The following is a 10,200-nucleotide window of genomic DNA, read 5'->3' as shown; positions in this document are numbered from 1 at the left end:
TTTCTAGAACAATTATTCGTGAGCCCCCACCAGTGTGTTCCCTATTTACCATCAAGCAGTTGATACCATTAGCTTTAAAAAAAAAAAAAAAGCACGGGTATAATAAGAACAGTTAGTAATCCTCTCCAAAGCCTGAGGGGTACAATCTCCTACCAATATATATGAAGCCCATAGAGAGAGTTGGCTCAAACTTAAAGTACAATGATAGTGAACAAACATATATAATCAATGTAGCAAAAAGTTGTGTCACTCCTGGTCTTAAAAGTCCTTTCTTCTTTCATGGAGCCCTCTTAAAGTTCCCCTTAGATCTAGCCTTCTACTGGGGCCCAAGGATCAGGGCCTTTTTAGAGCCCAAGTTAACATTTCTATCTGCCATGACAGGTCATGCTTCCTGATGATGATGATGCCATCCACAGGTGACTTATCTTTCTGTAGATATCTGCAGCCATGTCTGTTGCTATGAGCCACTACTCCAGTGGCGACTGCTACTACAGCTATTCTACCACAAGTGCTAATGGGCCTTCTAATGGGTCCTAAGATCTTTCTTATAAGATCTTACAGTTTGATTTCAGAATATTCATTTGCTCAAGATCAAGAAAGAATAAAGACCAAGAAATAGAGGAAACCATGTGCTCACAGCTGCCATGTACAGGTAGGACACAAACCTTCTGCTCTGCCTCCACCTGGTTCTTGTGACTAACTTTAAGTAGTCCCTTGCAGCAGCAAAGAAAAAAGGAGAGATGAATGTATACCCACTGAGTTTCAGCTCAGATTCACTTGAGTCATCTCTTCTTGCAAGCTAGACAGTCAAACAGCCAACTAAATGACTTTTCACCATCACCTAACATAAGCTTCTCAGTCATACACGACCAGAAACTAAGTTCTCCTGGTTTCTTGGATTGAAATCCCCATGGTCACTTGGATTGAAACCAGATGGGAAATAGCTGCATATGCTCTAAGAACTGACCCTTTTAGGGCAGTTCACCCATGTTACAAATCAAAGAGTACTTGTAATTTGTGCACCAAATAAAATTGCAGGTCCTTGGTGTATGTTCAAGGTACACAATGTCTCACAGAAATTCAGATTTGAAAGGGACCTCAGAAGCTCAGTGTCCAATCCCCATTGGAACAGGAGTCCCCTCTCTAGTAAGGAATTCATCAGTGCAGGCCATTCCACTTTTCAAAAACTTCCATTGTACAGAAGACTTTTCTTCAAAATTTCAACAAACATTTTTATTTAGGGCCTAATATGTGCAAAGCACCATGTTCAGTGATACAAAGAAAAAAGCCAAACAGTCCTTGCACTCAAGTTGCTTATCTACTCAGAGAATATGATATGTACAAAGTCATTTCAAATGTGAAAAATGCTAATAACTGGTGAGGAGGGGGGAGGGATAATTAAGATTTTTGAGATAGCCAGATCTATGCTTTAGGAATATTAATTTGGCAGCTGTTTGGAGGATGGGTTGAAGAGGGGAAGAACTAAGTCGGGAAACCAATTAGAAAGCTATTACAATAGTCAAACAGCTGTGAATGGAGAAAAGGAGGTAGATAAGACATATTATAGATGATGGTTTACAAGACTTAGCAATTGATTGGATATGGGGGATAAAGGAGAGGGAAGAATCAAAATGACTCTAAGATTAAAAGCTGGATAACTAGAAGGATAGACATAGACAGTTTTTTTCTACTGTCTTTGTAACCCTAGCACCTAGCAAGTACCTTGCACATAGTAAATGCTTAATAAATGCATGCTGAATTGCATTGCATTCAATTGAATTGCTGGTTGTATCCTCAACAGAAACAGAATGTGGAGGATGAATGTATGTGGGGGGAAATGCAATGAATTCTATTTTGAGTCTGTGTTTTGAGATTGTGAAAAAAAGACTTAGTTTCTTTGGTCCCAGAGGAAAGAAGCAGGAACAAAGGGTAGAATTAGCAAAGATATAAATTGAGGCACGTCAATAAAATGTTTTTAAATTTTAATTAATTAATTAATTTTTAGTTTTTAACATTCACATCCATAAGATTTTGAGTTTCAAATTTTTTCCCCTTCCTTCTCCTCCCTACTCCCCAAGAAGGCATGCAATCTGATATAGGCTCTACTTATGCATTCATATTAAACATATTTTCACATTAGTCATGATATAAGGAAGAATTAGAACTAATGGGAGGAACCAAAAGAAAGAAGAAACTAAACAAAACAACAAAAGAAAAGGAGATCAGGTATGCTTCCATCTGCCTTCAGATTCCAAAGTTCTTTTTTGGAATGTGGATGGCATTTTACATGTGAGTCTTTTAGAGTTGTCTTAGATCCTTGCATTGCTGAGAAGACATGTATATCAAAGTTAGTCATCGCACAATGTGGGGTACTGTGTACAATGTTCTCCTGGTTCTGCTCATTTCACTCAGCATCAATTCATATAAGTCTTTCCAGGTTTTTCTGAAATCTGCCCGCTCATCATTTCTTAAAGCACAATAGTATTCCATTACATTCATATACTACAACTTGTTCAGCCATTCCCCAATTGATGGACATCCCCTCAATTTCCAATTCTTTGCCACCACAAAAAGAGTTGCTATAAATATTTTTGTACATGTGAGTCCTTTTTCCATTTTTATGGTCTCTTTGAGATACAGCCATAGAAGTGGTATTGCTGGGTTAAAGGGTATGCATTTTTTTTTAGCCCTTTGGGCATAGTTTCAAATTGTTCTCCAGGATGGTTGGATCAGTTCACAACTCTACCAACAATGCATTAGTGTTCCAATTTTCCCATATCTTCTCCAGCATTTATCATTTTCCTGTTTCATTATGTTAGCCAATTTGATAGGTATGATGTGATACCTCAAAGTTGTTTTGATTTGCATTTCTCTAATCAATAGTGATTTAGAACATTTTTTTTTCTTTTTGAAGGGAGGAAGACAGGGAGGAGAGCAGGGAGAATTAAGTGATTTGCCCAAAGTCACATGGCTAGTAAGTGTTAAGTGTCTGAGGCTGGATTTGAACACAGGTCTTTCTGACTCCAGGGCTGGTGTTCTATTCATTGCACCATCTAGCCACCCCAAGAGCATTTTTTTCATCTGACTGTAGATAGCTTTAATTTCTTCATCTGAAAACTGCCTGTTCATATCCTTTGACCATTTATCATTTGGTGAATGACTTGTATTCTTATAAATTTGACTCAGTTCTCTATATATTTTAGAAATGAGACCTTTATAAGAGATACTGGTTGTAAAAATTCTTTCCCATTTTTCTACTTCCCTCCTAATCTTGGTTGCATTGACTTTGCTTGTGCAAAAACTTTTCAATTTAATGTAATCAAAATCATCCATTTTGCATTTCATAATGTTCTCAATCTCTTATTTGGTCATAAATTCTTCCATTCTCCATAAATTTGACAGGTAAACTATTCCTTGCTCTCCCAGTTTACTTATAGTATCAGCCTTTATATCTAAATTGTGTACTCATTTTGACTTTATTTTGGAACATGTTGTGAGATGTTGGTCTATGCCTGCTTTCTGCCATGCTATTTTTCAGTTTTCCCAGTAGTTTGTTAAATAGTAAGTTCTTATTCCAGAAGCTGGAGTCTTTAGGTTTATCAAACAGTAGATTACGATGGTCATTGACTACTGTGTTTTGTGTACCTAACCTATTCCACTGATCCACCACTCTATTTCTTAGCCAGTATCAAGTAGTTTTGATGATTGCTGCTTTATAATACAATTTAAGATCTGGTATGGCTAGGCCACCATCCCTTGTGTTTCTTTTCATTAATTCCCTTGATGTTCTGCACCTTTTGTTCTTCCAGGTGAATTTTGTTATTATTTTTTCTAGTTCTCTAAAATAATTTTTGGAAGTTTGATTGGTATGGCACTGAATAAGTAAATTAATTTAGGTAGAATTGTCATTTTTATTATATTAGCTCAGCCTACCCATGAGCAACTTGTGTTTTTCCAATTATTTAGATCTGATTTTATTTTTGTGAAAAGTGTTTTGTAATTGTGTTCATATAGTTCCTGAGTTTGTAATGTCTATGATAATTTTAAATGAAATTTCTTTTTCTATCTCTTGCTGTTGGGATTTGTTAGTTAGAAATAAAAATTTTTGTGGGTTGAGGAAAAACTTCTTTGCCTGCCCCAAAATGATGGATACCTGCCTGAAATGGAAAGGGGTTCCCCCTTTTTAAGATCGTCATTGTGAGGCTGGATAATCACCTGTGGAGTGTGTTTTAGTGAGGATTCCTTTTTGGTAGAGATTGAACCAGAATTCAGAGATTCTTACAACTTTTTTGAGTCATGGACCCCTTTGGCTGTCTTATGGGCCACTTCTCAGAAACTTTTTTAAACTGCATAAAATAAAGTATGTAGGATTACAAAGAAAGTGAATTACACTGAAATAAAATGATCAACATATTTTTAAAAATAAGTTTACAGATCCCTTATCTTCCTTCCCCTAACTAGATGGTCACTGAGATTCCTTCCTACTTCCAAATAATGTGATTTGAGATGTCTGTGGGATATCTAGGCAGAAGATGCCCAGCAAATAACTGGTAATTCAGGAATGGAATTTAAAATAGTGGGATGTTAGGTACATCATAACTATCACTAGAGTTGATGTGCCATTCTTCAACACTGGCAAGTCATTTTATATATGTTATTTCATTTACATTGAGTTTGAAGCCCTCATAGAGGACTCAATGAAAGAATGTAAGAATGCAGAGAGAGGAAAAGAGGGTCTTAGGTAGAGATTTGGGAGATGCCCCCACTTAATGAGTACAAAGAGAGTAATGATATAACAAAGGAGACTGTCCAGTGGTCCAAGAAGAGAGTGCCTAGGTGAAAGGAGTATTGAGCAGTGTAGTTCAAGTAGTAAGGTTGGAACCCAGAATGCAAGAGATTAAAAAGTAAATGGAGAGAAAGGCTATGTGAGTAACAGATGTGAATATCCCTTTTAGGAACTGACTGGTAAAGGAAGACAAGATATAATATACATATATAATATATGTCACACATATGTATATAAATGTGTGTATGTGTATACATACACATACATATACATATAATGCACGTATACTTATACATGTACGTGCACATATATACATACATCAAGAATATAAGTTGAGGGGATAGCAGGATTAAGTGAAGGATTTTGAAAGATAGGGAGATGTGGACATATTTGTTGGTGGTAAGAAAGGAGGAAAGAATTACCCATTTCTTTTGCTTGTGCCCTCTGGGGCCAAACAGAATAAATCCAACCCTTCTTTCACAATCTCAAGCTAAATGTCTCCAAAATAGAGCTTATTGTATCTCTCCCCAAACCATCCCTCCTCAGCTCTTCCCTGTTTCTGTTGATAGCACCACCATCAAAGAGCTAATGCATGAGCGTAAAGCATGTATAAAACTCTTTGAAAACTTTAGAGTGCCCTTTAGAAGGACTCCTTCTTTACCTATTTTTTCAAACAGTTTATATAGTATTGGAATTAGTTGTCCTTTTAATGTTTGATAGAATTCACTTGTAAATCTATCTGGTCTTGAGAATTTTAAATGGTAGCTCTTATAATATTATAAGGAGAAATTGAGAGAAAAAAGTTATAATTGAGGAGACCTGGAAGCTTCTCACCTCGGAGCATCCTACCACTCTTGTGGCTTACTCACCACAAGGCCTCTCCTCATTCTCCCATGCAGAATTCCTTGTGCCTCCTCCCCATTTTGTCAACATTCTCCTCCCAGCCCTGTTCCCCATACTGGATACCTTCATCTTTCCCCCGATTTTCAGCTTCATTATATTTATATCCCCAGAGAGTATCACAGTGCTTGGTAGATAGTAGGCACTTTAAAAATGTGTTTCCTTTCAGTCAGTTAGTCAATAAACATTTATTAAGTGCCTACTATGTGCCAGGTACTGTGATAAACTCTGAGGTTACAAAAAAAGGCAAAAGATAGTCCCTCTCCTCAGGGAGCTTATAGTTTAATGGAGCTTATAATAGCTTATAGAGACAACATGCAAACAAATATATACAAAGTAAGCTACACACAGGATAAATAGAAAATAATTAAAAGAAGGAAAGCACTAGAATTAAGAGAGATTAGGAAAGCCTTCCTTTCTTTCCTCCTCCCTCCTTCCTTCCTTCCTTCCTTCCTTCCTTCCTTCCTTCCTTCCTTCTTCTCCTTCCTTTCTTCCTTCCTTAATCTTTCCTGCCTTCTTCCATCCTCCCTTTCTCCTCCTCCTTTTCTCTCCCCTGACTTATATAGTTCCATATCACCAACTATCTTTTGGTTATTTTGAACTGGATATACTGTAGGCATCTCAAATTCAACATGTTCAAAAAGGGAACTCATTTCCTTTTCCCCAAAAACCTTCCCTTCTCTCAAAATTCCCCATAACTGCATAGGGTACTGTCGTCCTTCTTGTCACCTAGGCTCATAACCTCAGCATTATCCTTCAATTTTCATTTTCACCCACAAATATAGCTTATCTATTGCCAAATCATCTCATTTTAACCTTTATGACATTCCTTGAATGTCACCTTTTTTTCTACTCACAAAGCCATCACCTTAGTTACTAATTACTTCTCACACCAACTATTGCAATAGCTTTCAAACTGGTCTCCCTACCTAATGTCTCTTCTCGTTCCTATAGATCCTTAACTCAGATGCCAAGGTGATTTTTTTCCCTCAAGTATAGATCTATAGATCCTCCCTTCTGCCTGCTACTCAGTAAACTCTAGTGGCCCCTTCTTACTTCCAGGATAAAATATAGAGCACTCTGACTTTTCAAACCCTTTATAATCTGACCCCTTAATATTTTTTCAGTTTTCTCATATTTTATTCCTACACCCACACACACAACTTGGCCTACTCACTTATTCTCACAAATTGTTCTGTGTCTTTACACTGGCTCTCCCCCATACTTAGAATGCTTTCCCTCCCCACCTCTTCTTCTTTTCCACTCTGGTTTCCTTCAAGACTCTGCTCACATCCCACCTTCTGCAGGAAACCTTTCCCTGTCGCCAGATGCTGCACCTTCCCCTTTGAAATGACCTCTTATTCACTCTCCAGATAACTTGTATTTACTAGTTATTTACAAGTTGTATCTCCCCATAGAATAGGAATTCCTTCAGGCTGTGAACTGTTTGGACCTTTCTATTGGTAGTGGTTGCTTTTTGATTGTTTTATTAGTTGATTTCATCTTCTACCATTCCTCCTTGTTTTGAGGTCTGGGACTGAGCAGAAGACACCTACTTACTCTTTTACATGACAGCCCTTCAAATACTGGATGGGTTGTCAATATCCTCTAGAAAACATGGCAGAAGTGAATACAATAAGGTAGCTAGGTGGCGTCTGGTGCATGCTGGATCTGAAATTAAATCCTACCTGAGACACTAGCTGTGTGACCTAATCAAGGAGGACTCATTCTCCTAGTTTCAGTTTTCTGATCTCTAAAATGGGAACACTTCTAGCAACTACCTCACAGGGTTGTCACAAAGATCACAGGTAATCACACACACACACACACACACACACAGATTTTGGCAAATATTCCAGAGGTATATAACTTCTAGCTACCATTATTTATTGTTGTCATCATTGTTGTTATTGTTATGTCCTGTGTTTTGTACAATTTATCCATCCTAATGAAGCCTAAGATTGATTACAGTTTTTTTTAGCATGTCACCTGTTGACTCATATTGGGCTTCCATCTATTAACACGCCTGAACTACACGGCTTTTTCTAAGAATTGTTGTATACCTAGGTCTTGGAGTTCAAAGAGCCAGAGTTCAAGTACTAGCTCTCTTGGCTACTACCTGTATGACCCTGGGCAAGTCACTTACTTTATCTCCTTGGGCCTCGGTTTTCTTACCTGTCAAATGAGGTACTTGGGCTAGATGACCTTGAATATAATTTCCAACTTTAAATTTTATATCCAGTGACTAAGCTAAAAAAAATTACGAGAAAACAAAGATCTCAGCCTTATGTAGTCTTCGTGGGAAGATGAAGATTAAAGGACAAAGATGAAGATTAAAGTTTCCAAGGGAAGAAGGTATATTGATACCTTACAAGTGGTTTATACTTTTAAAAAATGCTTCCTTGAAAAAAAGAGTAAAAAACATATGATAAAAGGCAGAGCAAGGGGAAGAGAATATGGACAGAGGGTAGAAAGAGATTGTTTCAATTTCTTGTCATTAGTGTTAAGCATTTAAAGATAAATTCACTTTACTTTTACCACCTCCTTCTTTGCAAAAAAGAGTTGGGGGGAGGGGGAATTTTACCAGAGGACAGGATGTAAGGAAATACATAATTAACCATTATAACCAAGAATGTGAATGAGATGAGTTCATCTATGAAATGAAAGAGGAAAGTGGAATGGATTAGAAAGCAGAATCCAGTAATATGTTCAGGAAAAAAATTGAAACATAAAAATTCATGCAGTTAAAATAATGAGAATGGACCAAAATCTATATACTTTTGGTGAACTTAAAAAAAAAATAGAGCAGAGGTAGAAATCGTGATTTCAGATAAGGTATCAGTAAAAATAGATATATAAACAAACCACATTATACTTAAATGATGAGTCAATATTAATATACAATATATATGCACCACACATGTCTTAACGGGAAAGTTCATATAATTTCCATTAGAAATACATAATTAAATTATAATAGTGAAAAATTCAATATATTCCTTTTTCACCAAGACAAATGTAACAAAAGGATAGATAAAAAAGATGTTAAGAACCAGAATGTAATTTTAGAAAAGTTAGATATAGAAAAACTCTGGTGATTACTCAATGATAACAGAAAGGACTACACATATTTCCCAGTAGTAGATGGTACCTACACAAAATTGACCATGTAGTAGGGCATTAAAAACAAGTACAAGAAACCAATAATGAAAGTATATCATTTACTTACCACAATGCTATAAAATTATAGGTAATAAATCACCTGTGAATAAAGGAAGAAAAATTAATTAAAGGTGAACTAATTTAATCCTAAAAACTAATATGTCAAAGAAAAAAATCATAGAAATAGTATGAAATTTCATTTTAAAAAATGGCAACAATAGGATAGCATGCCAAAACTTTCTGCATGCAGTTAAAATCATCCTGAGGGAAAATTTATATCTCCAAATGCTTTCATCAACAAAAGGTAGAACAGAACAATGATTTGGACAGACAATTTTTAAAAAAAACTAGAAAAGCAATGAATCAAAATCCCATAACAACACAAAATTTAAAATTCTGAAAATTTAAGAAAAATTGAAATGACAATAATCCCCATTGAATAGCTAAATAAAATAGGAGCTATTTTTAAAACAACTTAAGAGTTATCTAATCCAATTTTTAAAAAGAGGAAAACCAAATTGTTGATATAAAAATTTTTAAAGAGAGATCATAAATCTGAAGATGAAATAAATGAAACTGTCAGAAATTATCTTGTTCAATTATATGCCAATTAGATAAAATGGATAACATCATAACAATTACAAAAAAGTAAAATTTCCAAATTAACAGAGTAAGAAATAGATTCTTTAAATAACCCAATATCAGGAAAAGAAATTGAATAAGCCATAAATGAATTCCTAATGAGGAAAAAAAGAACTAAATAGATTTGTAAGTGAATTCTATCCAAAATTCAAAAAAAAATTAATTCCAATATTATATAAGCTGTTTCAGAAATAAAAAAAGGAAGGGATCTTACCAAACTCCCTCTATGATTCACATATGGTCTTGATACCTGATTCATGTCTCTCCACAGCTTCTTGGAGAGACAAAGAAAGGGGGGGGGTGATAGACCAATATCCTTAATGAATATTTATGAAGAGTAGTAAATAAAATATTGGGAAAAAACTTCAGCAACATATTAAGGTGATTTTACATTATTTATGGAGGGAATGCAGACTTGGTTCAGTACAAGCAAAATTGAACATAATAGAGCATTTCAATGACAAAAATAACAACTATATGATTATATTAAAAGATGCTGAAAATGTTTGGAAAAATTCAATACCCATTTCCATTAAAACATTTAAAATGATAGAAATAAATGAGTCTCTTCTTAACATGATAAGAAATATGTATCCAGGGGTGGCCAGGTGGCGCAGTAAGTAAGAGCGCTGGCCCCAGTGCTGGAGACCTGGGATCAGTTCTGGCCTCAGATACTTGGCACCCACACAAAAATAATAATAACTGGCCAT

The sequence above is a fragment of the Petaurus breviceps genome, unplaced genomic scaffold, assembly GCF_028583685.1.
Source record: "Petaurus breviceps papuanus isolate PSGF00001 unplaced genomic scaffold, PetGlider_PUasm1.0 182, whole genome shotgun sequence".
Classification (NCBI taxonomy): domain Eukaryota; kingdom Metazoa; phylum Chordata; class Mammalia; order Diprotodontia; family Petauridae; genus Petaurus; species Petaurus breviceps.
The sequence above is the reverse complement of the archived record's forward strand: the minus strand, read 5'-3'. Positions refer to the sequence as shown.